Source organism: Leucoraja erinacea, chromosome 1 (genome assembly GCF_028641065.1).
Source record: "Leucoraja erinacea ecotype New England chromosome 1, Leri_hhj_1, whole genome shotgun sequence".
NCBI classification, from domain to species: Eukaryota; Metazoa; Chordata; class Chondrichthyes; order Rajiformes; family Rajidae; genus Leucoraja; species Leucoraja erinaceus.
The window spans coordinates 118,491,316-118,509,744 of record NC_073377.1 but is presented as its reverse complement, the minus strand read 5'-3'; the positions used below and the strand labels follow the sequence as shown (position 1 = coordinate 118,509,744).

General features: G+C 44.0%; 1 protein-coding gene across 1 annotated transcript in view; it reads right to left on the bottom strand.

Annotated features, from left to right (window-relative positions):
- nrg1 (neuregulin 1) overlaps positions 1-17,722 on the bottom strand; it is a 619,668-nt gene extending 601,946 nt beyond the window's left edge. The window contains exon 1 of the mRNA XM_055642174.1: positions 17,707-17,722. The gene's annotated coding sequence lies outside the window, so the exon portion shown is untranslated. The remainder of the gene's footprint in view (positions 1-17,706) is intronic.
- Positions 17,723-18,429: the final 707 nt, after the last annotated feature.

Below are 18,429 nucleotides of genomic sequence, written 5' to 3'. Positions count from 1 at the left end.
TGTATGCAAAATAAAGCTTTTCACTGCACCTCGGTGACAATAGTAACCATAAATAAATCTAAACCTAATGACTGTCATAGAAAGTTTGAGCAGAGACCAATGCCTCTGAATGTTGAGATGGAAACATAAATATACCTTGTGACGATTCATTCTCCCTCAGGGCCGCTCCGATTCCTGTCAGCAGCAGACAGGCCAGAAGATGCCAGAGATCAGAACCACAAACAGCGCCTGGCTGCTGGAAAATGGCGGCACTCTGGACCAAGCTGAGGCCACGGCCACAGGAGGGGCAGCTGTGTCCAATTAGCTGTTGTTGGATCAACTCACCTGCACCTCGTCAGCCCGTTCTTTATAAACCCAGCCAGGACGGGCAAGGGGGGGGACGAGAAGGGCAAGGGAGGGGGGGAGGGGGAGATGAGAGATGAGAAGGGCAAGGGTTCGAGAAGGGCAAGGGGACTGGAACGGCATGGCAAGGGGGGCAGAAAGAGCAAGGGAGTAAAAGTGGAAGACCATCATGAACTGTGCCTCTTCTCACAGGCTCTAATGAAGCCGGAGATCCCAGTACCACCTTTTGAAGCCAGAGTGAACTGCCGGGACAAGTCCAAGATAGCCAGTGCCTCCTCACTGACGACGAGAGACAGCGCCCCCAAGCAAACGCGGACCTTTTTGTCACTTTTGTCTGTCATTATAAATGAATCATATCATGTGAGTTCACCCTACTGAGAGTGTCAGTGTAATCATTGTCGACCTGGCATCAACCCTGACACCACAACTTATACAAATAACATATACACAAATGTTCAGAATATTAAAAATAACATTTAGTCTGTCTGAGATTAAATTTATGAAAAATTTGTATAGCCTCAGTAAGAAGTGGCACACATAAACAATACCAAATTTCAGCAATTTGAATTCGTTTTTCAATGCTCGTTTTCAGAATCTGAAACACAGCTTGTTGTTAAAGAACTACATTTCTCCATTAAATCAATGCAGGCTCTGATTTCTCTAAACTGGCTGTGTGATAAACTAGGTTTTGTTAATTAAGTATCCCATTATTGATCACATTTTGTCCTTCACCACCATATTAAAATGGCATTTTTCTTTGCAATAATCTTAATAATCTTAAATTAAAGAATGAAGAAAGGGTATAGGTCTTTCATTATCCTCACACAGTAATGTCACCGAGCAAGAGTATGATTATGTTTAAGAAGAGAATTCTTAAACATCCTGTCAATGTGACATCCAACTTCCCGCTCCACATTCGGATTAAGCAACACTTCCAGTTTGTAGGAAGCTCATGGCCGCTAATGTTAATGCACAGGCAATTCCTGCTGGAGGCAAAAATAAGGTGTTGTGGCAGATCCAACAAGATTCAGCCCATCATGAACACCAGTGATACAAAGAGTTGCTATTAACATCCTAAGTGTGAGCCACCTTTTCCAAAAGCACAAATTACAGGGTCCATTTAATGTTAAATAGTGAAGGTGACACGGCTTAACTCCCTTACTAATCTAAACGGGTTTTGTTCTTTTGCCTTCCATAATTATAATGGTATTAGCAACATTATTAATAAGATTAATTAACTGCTTGTTGACCCTCATGCTGATTAATTAACTTGAAGCACCTTGAGAATTTCGATAGGTTAAGGGGACTATGTAAAAGCAATCAAAATGCAAAAATCTGGGGGGGGGGGAAAAAACAAAAAGTGCTAAAAATACTCAGCAGATCAAAGCTTATTTTAAAATTTAAAAAATAATTTTAAAACCATTTAAAAATCATTAGAATATAATAGGAATGAATGGCTATTGCACTAGGTTTTGCATTATTTCCAACTAAATACCAGCTCAGTGATGCAGGATCAAACACTGATGCTGTAATTGTAACCAACAAATGTATCCATTCTCCACTATGACCATGTACAAGAGGATAGAACCTCTTAATCAATTATAATTCACACCGCCCATCCATTCACTAGCCCACCCAGTATTCTGTTCCATTGAGTAACCTGATTTTTTTTCAGGGTGAAGACAAAAGTAAAAGGGCATGGAAGAGAGCTAGGAAGACTAGAACCAGAGGACACAGCCTCAGAATAAAAGGGCATACCATTAGAATGCAGATGAGGAGGAATCTCTTTCACCAGAGGGTGGTGAATCTGTGGAATTCTTTGCCACAGAAGGCTATGGAGGCCAAGATATATATTTTTTAATGCAGAGATTAACAGGTTCCTGATTAATAACGGCATATGGGGTCACGGGAAGAAGGCAGGAGAATGGGGTTGAGATGGAATAATAATAATAATAATAATAATAATAATAATAATAATAATAATAATAATAATAATAATAATAATAATATAATAATAATATATTTTATTTTCATTGCACATAGGTACAACGAGATTTGGTATGCAGCTTCCATCCGATGTCATAACTTAAACAACTAAAATGTAGATACCCAGAGAAACATGATTTATACAAAACAAAAAGAACAGTAAAACAGTATAAAGTGCCAATAGGTCTGTGCCGGGTCGATGTGCGACGTGACCATCCGAGGGAGACAGTTCATAGGGGGTGGGGGGCGCTCAGCCGGGCCAGTTCAGAGCAGCTATAGCTCTGGGGATGAAGCTGTTCCTGAGTCTGGAGGTACGGGCGTAGAAGGCCTTGTAACGTCTGCCGGAAGGTAGAAGTTCCAACAGACTATTACATGGGTGTGAGGAGTCTTTGTGGATACTGACGGCCGTCCTGAGGCACCGTGTGTAGTAGATGCCCTCCAAGGCTGGTAGCTGTGTCCCAATAATCTTCTGCGCTCTGTGGACGACGCGCTGAAGAGCTCTCCTCTCCGCCTCCGTGCAGCTGAGATACCACACAGAGATGCCATACGATAGTATGCTCTCTGTCGTGCAGCGGTAGAAGGTTGTCAGCAGCTGTTGGGGCAGACCAGTCTTTTTCAATGTTCTCAGGAAGAACAGTCATTGCTGTGCCTTCTTGACCAGCGCAGCCGTGTTGGTGGACCATATGAGGTCTGCCAAAATGTGAGTGCCCAGAAACCTAAAGCTGGACACTCTCTCCACACTGTCCCCGTTGATAGAGATTGGAGCGTTTTTCCCATTATGTGTCCTCCTGAAGTCGATAATCAGCTCCTTGGTCTTAGAGGTGTTTAGGGACAAGTTGTTACGGATTTAAGGATCCTCATCTTTTAGGAGCGAGATGAGGAAAACATATTTCACACAGAGAGTGGTGAATCTCTGTAATTCTCTGCCACAGAAGGTAGTTGAGGCCAGTTCATTGGCTATATTTAAGAGGGTTAGATGTGGCCTTTGTGGCTAAAGGGATCAGGGGTTATGGAGAGAAGGCAGGTACAGGATACTGAGTTGGATGATCAGCCATGATCATATTGAATGGCGGTGCAGGCTCGAAGGGCCGAATGGCCTACTCCTGCACCTATTTTCTATGTTTCTATGTTTCTATGTTACCTGAGCACCAGTCTGCCAGGTTCTGCACCTCCACTCTGTATTTTGTTTCATCACCATTGGTGATCAGCCCGATCATCGTTGTGTCATCTGCAAACTTGACAATGGTGTTAGTGTCGAATGCAGGAACACAGTCGTATGTGAAGAGGGAGTAGAGCATGGGGCTCAGTACACAGCCCTGTGGTGTGCCGGTGCTCAGGGTGATAGTGGAGGTCAGGTGCGGGGCCCAGTCTCACTGCCTGCGGCCGCTCCGTCAGGAAATTCAGGATCCTGTAGATCATGGCTAATAGATCAGCCATGATGGCTGTGATCATGGGCAATAAAAGTGGTGCATATGCTAGTTAACTGCCGAATGTAACAGCCGGTAATGTTATTTGGTATATATAACACACAGTATTGTTAAGCTTTTTTTGACATATCAAATGGCCATGATCAGAGGTGATCAGAAGTTACTGCTTGGTGAAAGGTGCCGGCCACTGGACAACTTGCGGAATTTTCCGAGGAAACATGAGCACTTCCAGCCTGGAAGTGATGTGGAGAATGGCCTTTTATTGTGCTGTGACTCCGTGAATAGTAAAGTCCCTGAGCTAAATTTCACGCTTAAATGTTTGCACACATACTCTCTGCAACAGCTGTGCCTATCAGGAAAGCATGTAACCTCCAGGCTAAAACTCCCAAACGCACTAATTCACAAAGCTCCATGGCACCGTGATCTACCCAATCGACAAATGAGCAACAAAAAAACATCTAGCAGCGTCCGATCAACGTGTTACTGTATCTGATCTCTCCGTGAGGTAGTGTTTCTGTCCTGGAGTTTTTCACCTGGCAGTTTTTGTTGAATCGTGGAGCTTCACCCTGTGCCAGGTGTCACTCAGCAGAGGCATAATGATTTATTTATAGTTCCCTCACTTCCCAGCCACACTAGCCCCTCCAGCTGCTGCGAGAGTTCCAGTGGTCTGTTAAAAGAGTGGCCAGTCTAAGCTGGCGGACTCGAGTAGTATACTAGCAGTATATTGCTCTCCCACAGGAAAGAGAGACAACAGCATGTTAAAAAGGGCCATCAGCTTGATGCTATAACAAAGTGTGCCAAGCAACCAAAACACAAGAGGGTGGCACAGTGGCGCAGTGGTAGGTGCAGCTTTACAGCACCAGAGACTTGCGTTTGATCCTAACAACGAGTGCTGTTTGTGTGGATTTTGAAAATTCAAAATCTAACCGCGTGCATTTTCTCTGGGTGCTCTGGTTTCTTCCCACACTTCAAAGTAGTACAGGATATTTGGCTTCTGTAAATTGTAAAGTGACCTGAGTGCGTAGGATAGTCCTAGTGTTCGGGGTGATTGCTGGTCAGCATGGACTGAGTGGGCAGAAGGGCCTTTTTTCATGCTGTATCCCATGCCCGCCTTACAGGGGGTTGCCTGTTTTCTATTGTGATGTCCTAATGGATGGATGGGATTTATATAGCGCCTTTCTAGATACTCAAGGCGCTTTACATCGCATTATTCATTCACTCCTCAGTCACACTCGTTGGTGGTGAGCTACTTCTGTAGCCACAGCTGCCCTGGGGCAGACTGACGGAAGCTGCACTACTGTGCCACCTTGCAGTTATCTACAACGCAAGACTCAGTTTTTGGAGTCTTGCTTCATTTCTCAATCAGTGCACAGTTGGTTATTTAGAGGGACAAGTCGTGTTTTTGGCAGGTCGTTTTTCAGGCAAGCTTGACTCTCTCAATCCATACCACGTCAATATATATTAACATACAGGCACAATGCTCCATTCTTGGGCGCAAGGAGAATGATGCAAACGGAGAACAGAGTTGGCAGCAACACTTTAAGTGAGATGAACTGGCGTGTCACTCTGCTAATTGTTCTAATACTTCCAGCTTTTAGAAATCTATTGTCCGATGCAATTCATTCGTGGTTAGAACTGTAATATCTGTCATGGGGAAACGTCGCTGAAAAACCGAGTTGTGAAAAAGCTGAAACAGTCCCTGAGTTACCAACTAAAATTTAAAAGTATACGGCAGCAAATTGGAATTCACTGTCCTTTGATGCATTTAGCATGCACTGCACACTGCAAACAGAAATGAATGAAATTGGGCAAAAATACATGAAAACTGAATCATAGGGATCAGTCGTGCTTTAAAATGGGACCTGTGGACTTCCCCTTGGGATCTCCATTCAGACATCACAGCTGCTGTGTTGTTACATCCGCCCACAGTAAGTTATAGGATTCTCACAAAAGAACACAAAGTGCAGGAGTAACTCAGCGGGTCAGGAAGCATCCCCGGAGAAAGTGGATAGGTGACATTTCAGGTCGAAACCCTTCTATCAAGTTAGCAGCCACAGTACAGCAGGCAAAAAGGCTGCCATGGAAGTGATGGAAACTGCAAAGGATGGTGCGGGAAGACAACGGTATCTGTATGTCTGGACGTGACCCCCATACCACACCAAACACCCCCAAAAATACCTCCTGTATTGTCAGTTGCTTCACGCCACTGTGAGCTTTGGTTCATTGAGCAGTCAGTTATACACCATGTAGCAAGTAAGCGATTTATTTAAAATGAGGATTTTTAAAAATATATTTCAAAAACTTTATTCATAGAAAACACACAAAATATAAAAAGGAGCGCATGGCTTTCTTTACCTTCACAGTGTTTGTAAATCGATACATCCATAGTGTTATAGGTTCTATACATTTGTATCATTAACTCATTCCATGCACAGGGGGCCAATGCTACTCTTGTTGTCTTTTTGGATGGTGCAAACTTCATGTCAGAAAAGCCTTTGCACAGAGCCCAGCCTCTCTCTGTCTCATGGCAGTGGGACCTTAGACAGCAGTCCTTCACCACAAAGCCATTGCGTTAACTGTACTGAGCATTAGTGTGTCACTCAGTGTGCACTATTTCCTCCAGCAGATCCATTAAAGCATCGTTGGATCCAAGATTGCGCCCAACCCAGGCGACTGTTTGCGTGCTGGTCACTGACCTGGATCTGCAATCACTCATTACAATCCACTCTTTTAAATCTCTACTCCGACAGTCAAATGTCTTACTTTCTGTACACTGAGCATGACTCGATCATAACCATGTATTGTCTTTCCGCTGACTGGTTAACACGTAACAAAATATTTTCACTGTACCTCGGTACACATGACAATAAACAATAAACTAAACTAAACTTAGAGTCTGGAATGTTTAGAGATAAATCGCGGAAACAGGCCCTTCGGCCCACCGGGTCTGTGCCGACCAGCGATCCCAGCACACCAGCACTATCCTAAACACTAGGGACAATTTACAATTATTACCAAAGCCAATTAAACTACAAACCTGGACATCTTTGGAATGTGGGAGGAAACCAGAGCACCCGGGGAAAACCCATGCGGAGAATGTACAAACACCATACAGGCAGCACCCATCGTCAGGATCGAACCTGGGTCTCTGATGCTGTCAGGCAGCAACCCTACTGCTGCATCACTGTGCCAGCCCTGATTCCTACCTGATTAAAGAGATGACCCTTTTGTATTGAGCTAATGAATTGGTCAACAGTTTTCCCTAAAGCAACATGGGTAAAATGGATAATTGATTACTTAATCACTGCATCGCTCTTTATGGGACTGTGTGATTTTAAAATGCTATCATTGGCATGTTGGCAATCCCTAAGAGAGAGATGGAGCGTTTGGGAGAGATGGATAGAGTGAGCGAGAGAGAGAGAGAGAGATAGAGAGAGAGAGTGCGAGAGAGAGAGAGAGAGAGAGAGAGAGAGAGAGAGAGAGAGAGAGAGAGAGAGAGAGAGAGAGAGAGAGAGAGAGAGAGAGAGAGAGAGAGAGAGAGAGAGAGAGAGAGAGAGTGAGAGAGAGCGAGAGAGAGAGAGAAAGAGAGAGAGAAAGAGAGAGAGAGAGAGAGAGAGAGAGAGAGAGAGAGAGAGAGAGAGAGAGAGAGAGAGAGAGAGAGCGAGAGAGAGAGAGAGAGAGAGAGAGAGAGAGAGAGAGAGAGAGAGAGAGAGAGAGAGAGAGAGAGAGAGAGAGAGAGAGCGAGAGAGCGAGAGAGAGAGAGAGAGAGAGAGAGAGAGAGAGAGAGAGAGAGAGAGAGAGAGAGAGAGAGAGAGAGAGAGAGAGAGAGAGAGAGAGAGAGAGAGCGAGAGAGAGAGAGAGAGAGAGAGAGAGAGAGAGAGAGAGAGAGAGAGAGAGAGAGAGAGAGAGAGAGAGAGAGAGAGAGAGAGAGAGAGAGAGAGAGAGAGAGAGAGAGAGAGTGAGAGAGAGAGAGAGAGAGAGAGAGAGAGCGAGAGAGAGAGAGAGAGAGAGAGAGAGAGAGAGAGAGAGAGAGAGAGAGAGAGAGAGAGAGAGAGAGAGAGAGAGAGAGAGAGCGAGAGAGAGAGAGAGAGAGAGAGAGAGAGAGAGAGAGAGAGAGAGAGAGAGAGACAGAAGGGACTGGAGGCCTTCCGTGGGCGCTGGTCATCGCATGGGGTTGAGAGTACTGTAAATAATGAATGCACTGTTGTATTATAATGATACGATATAGTGTAATTTTTTTGTTTATGATTTGATGTGTTGTATCGTATGTTTGTGTCGAATAAAGTTTTTGAAAAGAAAAAAAAGAGAGGAAAGGAAGAAACTGAAAAAGAAAATGGCCTTCTTCCTTCCCATAACACTTTGAGCTATTTCCCTAACCTTCTTCATAGATTTTACTCACGATAGATAGATAGATAGATAGATAGATAGATAGATAGATAGATAGATAGATAGATAGATAGATAGATAGATAGATAGATAGATAGATAGATAGATAGAATCTTTATTTGCCACGCAACCAGGGTTGGTGGTATTTGGGTTTGGTACATGATGGTACACTGCTTTAGTCACATTAACACATATAACAACACAGATCATAGTAATAAAGTGCATCCATACCACATCACAAATCACAAATCTCACCAACAGAACATAGTGCAAAGGAACAGACAAAGACCATAGACAAGACACTATATAAATCAAGAGTCCTTAGTGTTGTCTGTCACTGGAGGGAATTGAGTGTTCTTATTGCTGAGGGGAAGAAGCTGTTTTTAAAATGGGTGGATTTAAGCAGTAAGTCCAAGCTAAGTTCCTAGAAGAATCCATTTTGCTAATCCATGTCAAGCAAATACTGGGTTGGAACTTGGCTTTGCACTATTCTAGATCATTTGCGAAGGCAGTTAAGAATCAATCATATTGCTATGTGTCTGGAGTCAAATATGGGCCAGATTGGGTCAAGACATTAGATTTGATTCTCTAAAGGATGAGATGGATTTTTGTTAATGCTACATGAAGTTTCATGGTCACCGCTAGTTAAAATGGATGTTTATTTAAAATGTATTCATTGCTCTGGTGGGATCTGAATTGTGATTCCAATGATTTAACTATCATGCTCCCCCCTTTGATAATTAGAAAACATTGAAAGATATATAACATATCTTTGCCAACTTGCTAGAACCCATTTTGCATTATCAGGTAAAGTCCAGGTCTCTGTTTAGACTGAAATCGAATTTGTTGGTACGATCTGCTCGATGCTTGAGCTAAAATTGCCTAGCAATAAATAAGGGTAGACACAAAATGCTGGAGTAACTCAGCGGGGCAGGCAACATCTCTGGAGAGAAGGAATGGGTGACGTTTCGGGTCGAGACCCTTCTTCAGTCTAAAGAAGGGTCTCGACCCGAAACATCACGCATTCCTTCACTCCAGAGAGGCTGCCCATCACGTTTAGTTACGCCAGCATTTTGTGCCTATCTTTGGTTTAAATCAGCATCTGCAGTTCCTTCCTACACAATAAACACGGGTAAATATTCAAAGGGGCATGGATGTCCATATCACGTGAATAAAGAAATTCAAGATGGTATTATGGGAACAGTCTGAATTTAACATTTTTTCCAAGTAACTTAAAGCTATCATGAATAGCTACAGTATAACAAGCAGCCTATGCCACATTGACCAATGGCCAATTATATTTGGAGACCTAAATTATTGCTGACTCAAATGAGGCAGCTGTTCATCATGATATAGAGACAAGGAACACCAGTTGCTGGTTTACACCAAAGTACACAATGTCCTGGAGTAACTCAGCAGGTCAGGCAGCATCTCTGGAGAAAATGGATAGGGACAGTTTAAGAATAAGGAGTAAGCCATTTAGAACGGAGATGAGGAAACACTTTTCCTCACAGAGAGTGGTGAGTCTGTGGAATTCTCTGCCTCAGAGGGCGGTGGAGGCAGGTTCTCTGGATGCTTTCAAGAGAGAGCTAGATGGAGCTCTTAAAAATAGCGGAGTCAGGGGATATGGGGAGAAGGCAGGAACGGGGTACTAATTGGGGATGATCAGCCATGATCACATTGAATGGCGGTGCTGGCTCAAAGGGTCAAATGTCCTACTCCTGCACCTATTGTCTATTGTCTATTCCCTCCCCCAATCCCCCACAATCAGTCTGAAGCAGGGTCCCAACCTGAAACATCATCTATCTGTTCTCCAGAGACGCTGCCTGATGATAGACTATAGACTATAGACAGTGCCCTCTGAGGCAGAGAATTCCACACTCACAACTCTCTGTGAGAAAAAGTGTTTCCTCGTCTCCGTTCTAAATGGTTTACCCATTATTCTTAAACTGTGGCCCCTGGTTCTGGATTCCCCCAACATCGGGAACATGTTTCCTGCATCTACCGTGTCCCAAACCCTTAACAATCTTATATTTCAATAGGATATCCTCTCATCCTTCTAAACTCCAGAGTCTACAAACCCAACCGCTCCATTCTCCCAGCATATGACAGTCCCGCCATCCCGGGAATTAACCTTGTAAACCTACGCTGCACTCCCTCAATAGCAAGAATGTCCTTCCTCAAATTAGGGGACCAAAACTGCACACAATGCTCCAGGTGCGATCTCACTAGGGCTCTGTACAACTGCAGAAGGACCTCTTTGCTCCTATAATCGACTCCTCTTGTTATAAAGGCCAACATGCCATTCGCTTTCTTCACTGCCTGCTGTACCTGCATGTTTACTTTCATAGACTAATGAACAAGGACCCCCAGATCCCATTGTACTTCCCCTTTTCCCAACTTGATGCTGAGTTACTCCAGGACTGTGTGTCCTTTTGTTCATCATTATACATAGGACAACTCTTGACCTGTTTATACAAGAATAGCAAAGGTACATAATAATTAGAAACAATTATGTCAGCATGTCAAGAGTGACAAGAAATCACATTTCCGATGAGATGATCATCAGCTTAGACATCATGTTCATCAACAATCAGGGAAATTTGCCACTTTCTGTAGAGTTGATCACATTGAATTCACAAAGTAAAAAAAATGATCCATATGCACTATCATAGTATTTGCAAAGTTCAATTGTGTCAGCCAACTACAATAGGCGGGATATCAGGGCAGCACAGTGGCACGGCTGGTAGGGGTGTTGCCACACAGCGCCAAAGATCCAAGTTTCATCCTGACCTCAGGCTTTCTGTGCGGAGTTTGCACATTCTCCCTGTAAATGTGTAAGTTTCCGCCGGATGCTTTGGTTTCCTCCCACATCATAAAGACATGCACGTTTGATGGTTAATTGGCCTCTGTAGAATTGTCCCAAATATGTAGGGAGTGGATGAGCCAGTTAGATAACATAGAACTAGTCTGAATGGGTGACCAATGGTTTGCATGGATTTGATGGATCAAGGTGCCAGTTTCCATGCTGTATCTCTCAACTAAACTGAACCATGTCATTAAATGCTGGACAGGAGGCAGTCATAGAGAAAGGTACAGTTGACATGTCACCCAGATGATGCCAGCTGGCTATACCTGTACCATGCCTACTATTTCTTCCTGACCAGAGCTTCAAGTTTTCTCATCATCCCAGCTTCATTCCTCCCACCTGCTTTGCCCTGCACTCTAACAGGAACAGGCATGCCTTGAATTCTTGTCATCGCACTTTTAAAAGCATCCCACTTTCCAGACGTGCCTTTGCCCGCAAACAACCTATTCCAATCTACTTTAGGAAGTAACCTGACAAGTCAAGTCAAGTCAAGTTAAGTTTATTTGTCACATACACACACGAGATGTGCAGTTACCATCTATTACCATCATAGTTGGCCTTGCCCCAATACCGGATTGAATCTTGTGAGCCCACACTGTCTTTTTCCACATTTTAAAGCTAACAAAATGTAATTCGATCCAGCAATCCTTCCTCGCTTCCTGCATTGCTCCTGCCTATTCTCTCCACTGAACTTTCTTTCATCACCTTCCATTTAGACTTCCAGCCTGTCACCTGCCTCAGTCCTGCAGTGGATCCCACCCTCCTGACAATCTCTCCCTGTAGCTTAGGCCCTTGATACCTGGCAACATCTTTGTATATCTTCTTTGCAACCTTTTCAGAAAGTTGCCTTTCCAACTACACACAATACTCCACGTCCAACATTATCAATGTCTTGTACAATGGTAGCATAAGGTCCCAATCTCCTGGCTATTGAAGTCCAATGTTCCAAATGCCTTCTTCACCACTCTGTGACATCACTTTCAGGGAACTATGTATTGAACCCTCTTGGGAGTTGTCAAGGGAGACAAGGCTTCCAGTCCGACAGGTGGACAGGTCGGTGGCTCCAACCCAAGCGATGAGACTTGACCAGCGAGACCGATGTCGGGCAGAGCTATTGTGGTGGGCGACTGCATTTTCTGAGGTACGGGCTGGAGATTTTGTGGTGGCAGCCGAGACTCAAGGATGGTCTGTTGCCTCCCTGGTGCCAGGGTTAAAGATATCACAGACCGCCTTCAGAACATCCTCGAGGGGGAAGGTGAATAGCCGGCAGTAGTTGTGCACATGGGCACAAACGACATCGGGAAGAAGAGGAAGGAAGTTCTGCAATGCGAGTTTAGAGAGTTAGGGAGAAGATTGAAAAGCAGGACTTCTCGGGTGGTAATCGCTGAATTGCTTCCAATACCTCGTGCTACTGAGGACAGGAACAGGAGATAGGGGATCTGAATGTGTGGCTGGGGGGCTGGTGCAGGGAGCAAGGATTTAGCTTTATAGACCACTGTGGTCTCTTCTGGGGTAGGGGTGACCTGTACAAAAGGGACGGGTTACACCTTAACTGGTGGTGAACCAATGATCTGGCAGACAGGTTTGCAAGTGCTACACGTGTGGGTTTAAATTAAATAGTGGGGGGGGAGGGATTGACAAATTGGGAGTATAAAGATGGAGTTAAAGGGAAAGCGAGTACAGGAAAAGTTACAAAAGACTCCCAAATTAATGGGAAGGAAAGTTCGAGAAGAGACAAGAGAGTAAGGTCAGGGCCAATAGTGATGGTGTGAGAGGGGAGGTGAGTATGTCGCGCTGAGTATAAGAAATAAAGTGGACGAGCTTGAGGCTCAGTTAGAAATTGGCAAGTATGATGTTGTGGGAATTACTGAGACATGGCTGCAAGAGGGCCAGGGCTGGGAACTGAATATTCAAGGGTATACGTCCTATCGAAAAGACAGGCAGGTAGGCAGAGGGGGTGGGGTAGCTCTGTTGGTGAGGAATTATATTCTGTCCCTTGCGAGGGTGACATAGAATCAGGAGATGTAGAGTCAGTAGGGATAGAACTGCGGAATTGTAAGGGTAAAAATACCCTAATGGGACTTATCTACAGGCCCCTAAACAGTAGCCTGGATATAAGGTGCAAATTGAATCAAGAGTTAAAATTGGTATGTCATAAAGGTAATACTGTGGTTGTGATGGGAGATTTCAACATGCAGGTAGACTGGGGAAATCAGGTTGGTACTGGACCCCAAGAAAGGGAGCTTGTGGAGTGCCTCTGTGATGGATTCTTAGAACAGCTTGTATTGGAGCCTACCAGGGAGAAGGCAATTCTGGATTTAATGTTGTGTAATGAACCAGATTTGACCATAGTGACCATAATATGATAAGTTTTAATCCACAATTTGAGAGGGAGAAGGGTAAATCGGATGTGTCAGTATTACAGTTGAACAATGGGGACTGTGGAGCAATGAGGGAGGAACTGGCCAAAGTTGACTGGAAAGGGACCCTAGTGGGGATGACAGTGGAACAAATATGGCAGGTATTTCTGGGACTAATACAGAAAGTGCAGGATCAGTTCATTCCAAAGAGGAAGAAAAACTCCAAGGGGAATAAGGGGTGACTGTGGCTGACAAGGGAAGTCAGGGACAGTATAAAAATAAAAGAGAAGAAGTAAAACGTAGCAAAGATGAGCGGGAAGCAAGAGGATTGGGTAATGTTTAAAGAGCAACAGAACATAACTAAATAGCAATACGGGAAGATAAGATGAGTTGAAGGTACGAAGGTAAGCTAGCCAAGAATATAAACGAGGATAGTAAAAGCTTCTTTAGGTATGTGAAGAGGAAAACATTTGTTCAGACCAAAGTTGGACCCTTGAAGACTGAAAAGGGTGAATTTATTATGGGGAACAAGGAAATGGCAAATGAGTTGGATCTGTCTTCACTAAGGAGAACACAAACAATCTTCCTGATATAGTAGTGGCCAGAGGATCTGGGGTGACAGAGGAACTGAAGGAAATCCACATTAGGCAGGAAATGGTGTTGGGTAGACAGATGGGACTGAAGCTGATAAATCCCCAGGGCCTGATGACCTGCATCCCAGGGTACTTATGGAAGTGGTTCAAGAAAGCGTGGTTGCTTTGGTGATAACTTTCCAATGTTCTATAAATGCAGGATCAGCTCCTGTGGATTGGAGGGTAGCCAATGTTATCCCACTTTTTAAGAAAGGCGGGAGAGAGAAAACAGGGAATTATAGACCAATTAGCCTGACATCGGTGGTGGGGAAGATGCTGGAGTCCATCATAAAAGATGAAATAGCGGCACGTTTGGATAGCAGTAACAGGATCGGTAGATTTATGTAGGGGAAATCACGCTTGACTAATCTTTTGGAATCTTTTGAGGATGCAACTAGGAAAATGGACAAGGGAGGGCCAGTGGACATCGTGTACCCGGACTTTCAGAAAGCATTCAATAAGGTCCCACATAGGAGATTAGTGGGCAAAATTAGGGCACATGGTATTGGCAGTGCCGACATGGATAGAAAATTGGTTGGCAGACAGGAAACAAAGTGTAGGGATTAACGGATCCCTTTCAGAATGGCAGGCAGTGACTAGTGGGGTACCACAAGGCCCAGTGCTAGGACCACAGCTATTTACAATATATATTAATGATTTAGATGAAGGGATTACAAGTAACATTAGCACATTTGCAGATGACACAAAGCTGGGCGGCAGTGTGAACTGTGAGGAGGATGCCTTGAGAATGCAGGGTGAATTGAACAGGTTGAGTGAGTGGACAGATGCATGGCAGATGCAGTTCAATGTGGATAGATGTGAGGTTATCCACTTTGGTAACAAAAACAGGAAGGCGGAATATGATCTAAATGGTGTCATTGGGAAAAAGGGATGTACAATGGGATCTGGGGGTCATTGTTCATCAGTCAATGAAAGTAAACATGCAGGTATAGCAGGCAGTGAAGAAAGCGAATGGCATGTTGGTCTTCATAACAAGAGGAGTTGAGTAGAGGAACAAAGAGGTCCTACTGTAGTTGTATAGGGCCCTAGTGAGACCACATGTGGAGCATTGTGTGCAGTTTTGGTCTCAAAATTTGAGGCAAGATACATGTTCCCGATGCAGGGGGAGTCCAGAACCAGGGGCCACAATTTAAGAATAAGGGGTAGACCATTTAGAACGGAGATGAGGAAACACTTTTTCACCCAGAGAGTTGTGAGTCTGTGGAATTGTCTGACTCAGAGGGCAGTGGAGGCCAGTTCTCTGGATACTTTCAAGAGAGAGCTGGATAGGGCTCTTAAAGATAGGGGTTATGAGGAGAAGGCAGGAACGGGGTACTGATTGTGGATGATCAGCCATGATCAGATTGAATGGTGGTGCTGGTTCGAAGGGCCGAATGGTCTACTCCTGCACCTATTGTCTATTTGTACCCCAGATCCCTCTGTTCTACTCTCCATGACCCTATTGTTCACTATGAATGTCTTGGCTTTGTTTAACTTCCCAAAATGCAACAAATCACACTTCTTTGAATTGAACTCAATTTGCCATTTCTCGGCCCACATACCCAGCTGATCAAGATCCCAAGAGTCAAGTCAAGAGTCAAGTGTTTTATTGTCATATGTCCCAAAAGGTAACAATGAAATTCTTACTTACAGCAGCACAACAGATATGTAAACATAGTATTCTGTAATTCTTGATAACCACATCCACTGCCTCTGATACCACCTATTTTAGTGTCGTCTGCAGACTTATTAATCATGCCTTGTGCATTTGCATTCAACACATTGATATAGTTGACAATCAGCAATCGATAGCAGTATGAACATTGATTTCTCTCATTTCAAATAACCTCTGCATTCCCTCTCTCTCCCCTCTCCCCCAACCTAGTCATCATACTAGTTCCACGATTCGCATCCTTGTATCCCTTCACTATCACCTCTTTCCTAGCCAACAATGGGCCATTGTGGGCTCCATCGTTCCTTGGCCGACTTGCTTTGTTTTGGCCCTTTCTTACCTCCAGTTCCCTCCCTTTCAGTCTGAAGAAAGGCCTTGACCTCCCTAGAGGCACTGCCTGCCCCTCTGAGTTACTCCAGCACTTGTGTCTAACATAGATAAGTCTTACTTTTATTTTGTAATGAGTGGAACAGACTGACATTGGAAGGATGAAGCTGAAACAGGGGCAAAAACAAAATTACGATCATGGAGTAAAATGGCTGAACTATATAAATCTTTGTTCCAATTACCTTTCAGACTGTCTTAGTCACAGGTCATTTAATTTATACTCTCAGGAGCCTGACTTACATTCATCAGCAATCAGTAACACCTCTCCCCAAAACGGCATCTTTAAATTTGCTCATTGCTATCAGCTGAAAGCAGCCACAGATTAATTGAAATATAATTTCTGTATCATTCTCATACATTCAGTAGGACTCACAAGGAAGGAAGCTGACTTTTATTGGCTAGAGACATCCATAATATTAGACATATTGAGGTCTATTTCCCCATAGGTAGGTATTAACAACATATCAGGTGATTATAAGAAGTGCCAACTATATTGAACTGGACGAGTGCCATCTCTAGTATTCATTCAAAATAATTTAATGCCATGGTAAGTTCAGCCATCCAAATTGCCATTATTAGCAGTTAATAATCATTCCTACTATGAACTGAAACCAATATTCTCAGTTTATTATGAGATACTGAGCAGTAACACTGGGAGTCTAGGCTATAAAGATTGACCTCGTTGGCAAAATGTATCAGAAGGACCCTAGCTTCAAATAGTGGAGAGTATGCTTTTAAAGTGAACACCCCCCAAACTTGAGACTTTAGACTTTAAAGGTACAGGCCCTTCGGCCCGCTGAGTCAGCGCAGATCAACGAGCAGATATACTAGCACTATCCTACACACTAGGGACAATTTACAATTTTACCGAAGCAAATTAACCTACAAACCTTCACGTCTCTGGAATGTGAGAGGAAACCGGAACACCCGGAGAAAACCAATCGAGTCTACCCCACCATTTAATCATGGCTGATGTATCTTTCCCTCTCAACCCCATTCTCATGCCTTCTCCCACTAACCTTTGTCACCCAAACTAATCAAGGATCTGTCAATCTCCACTTTAAAAATGCCCAATGACCTGGCCTCCAGAGCCATCTGTGGCAATGAATTCAACCCTCTGACTGACTAAATAAATCCCTCATCGCCTTTCCAACGGCACGTCCTAACATCTCGCTGACTTGATGTCACGTTATGTGTGTCAACACCCTGTCAAATCACTTTGGGATGTTTTTCCAGACAAACAGGCTCTACGAATAACACTGTTTAGGAAGGGTGGTGGGGGGGGGGGGGGGGGGGGGGGGGGGGGGGGGGGGGGGGGGGGGGGGGGCGCAAGGGGGGGGGGGAGGTTGTGGATGTTTTATATCGAGTGCCAGATCACAGTTTCAGCCCTCTAGAATCAGCACAAACAAACACCGATAGACAAACAAGCTCGGATACATTTTGTACTAACCAGCTGCAGGATCATTTCAAGTCGACAAGTGCATGCGAATAACAATTGCCCCGGTTCTGAGGCAGCACAGCTCAGATGATATGACACATGAGAGATCATCAATTATTTGATTTAGTAAAATAAAAGACATCCAGCGATCAATGGATATCCCGTCATTATATTTATATCCGAACAACCCATATCGTTCAGTGTTACCTGCTGTTGTCTGTCATTTTCTGCAGCATTTCAGATTCACGTTCAATGAGATCAAGCTGCTCACCTCCAGAAGCACAGAACAGGGACTGTGCTTCTGAATCACTGGATGGGCTTTTTGCAGGAAATGTGTGCAGAACTGGCAAGAGACTCCCTTTATTACTCAAGTTCAAGCCAAAATAAAGCCAAAATAATTGCAAGAAATGATTTATAAACATCACGCCCACCTGGCAAGTCACACACACCAGGTTCGAAGTAATTGAGAAAATCCCACTAGCATTGAAATTCTGGCCGCTAATGGGTCTTGTTGGCAATCCATCGGTGTAATCGAATAATGAGTTCTCAACTTGGGATGGGGGGAGCGGCAGGGACACGTTTTTAAAACAAAATGTTCTTTCAGTTGAACAGGGAAGAGTAAGAAAACCTCTCAGACTTTTGAGAACGTACAATGGTCCTTACAAACAGCATTCCTCAGTCCGTAAGCATGACTGATTGTCAAAGATTGCAGTGACTTCAGAGGCACTGGACATTATGTCAAGATAACAGTAAATCTGTGACAGGTGATAATAGAGTAAGCACCTACCATTCTGCTGCGGTGCTGGGAGAAAGGGATTTTAATGGAAAATCCTAGAACTCAGAATATCGGAACAGATTAGGCTTAATATCAGAGTAACTTGATGGATTGGTCAGTTTATAGTTAAGAGTTGCTGCAGTTTATCATAATCA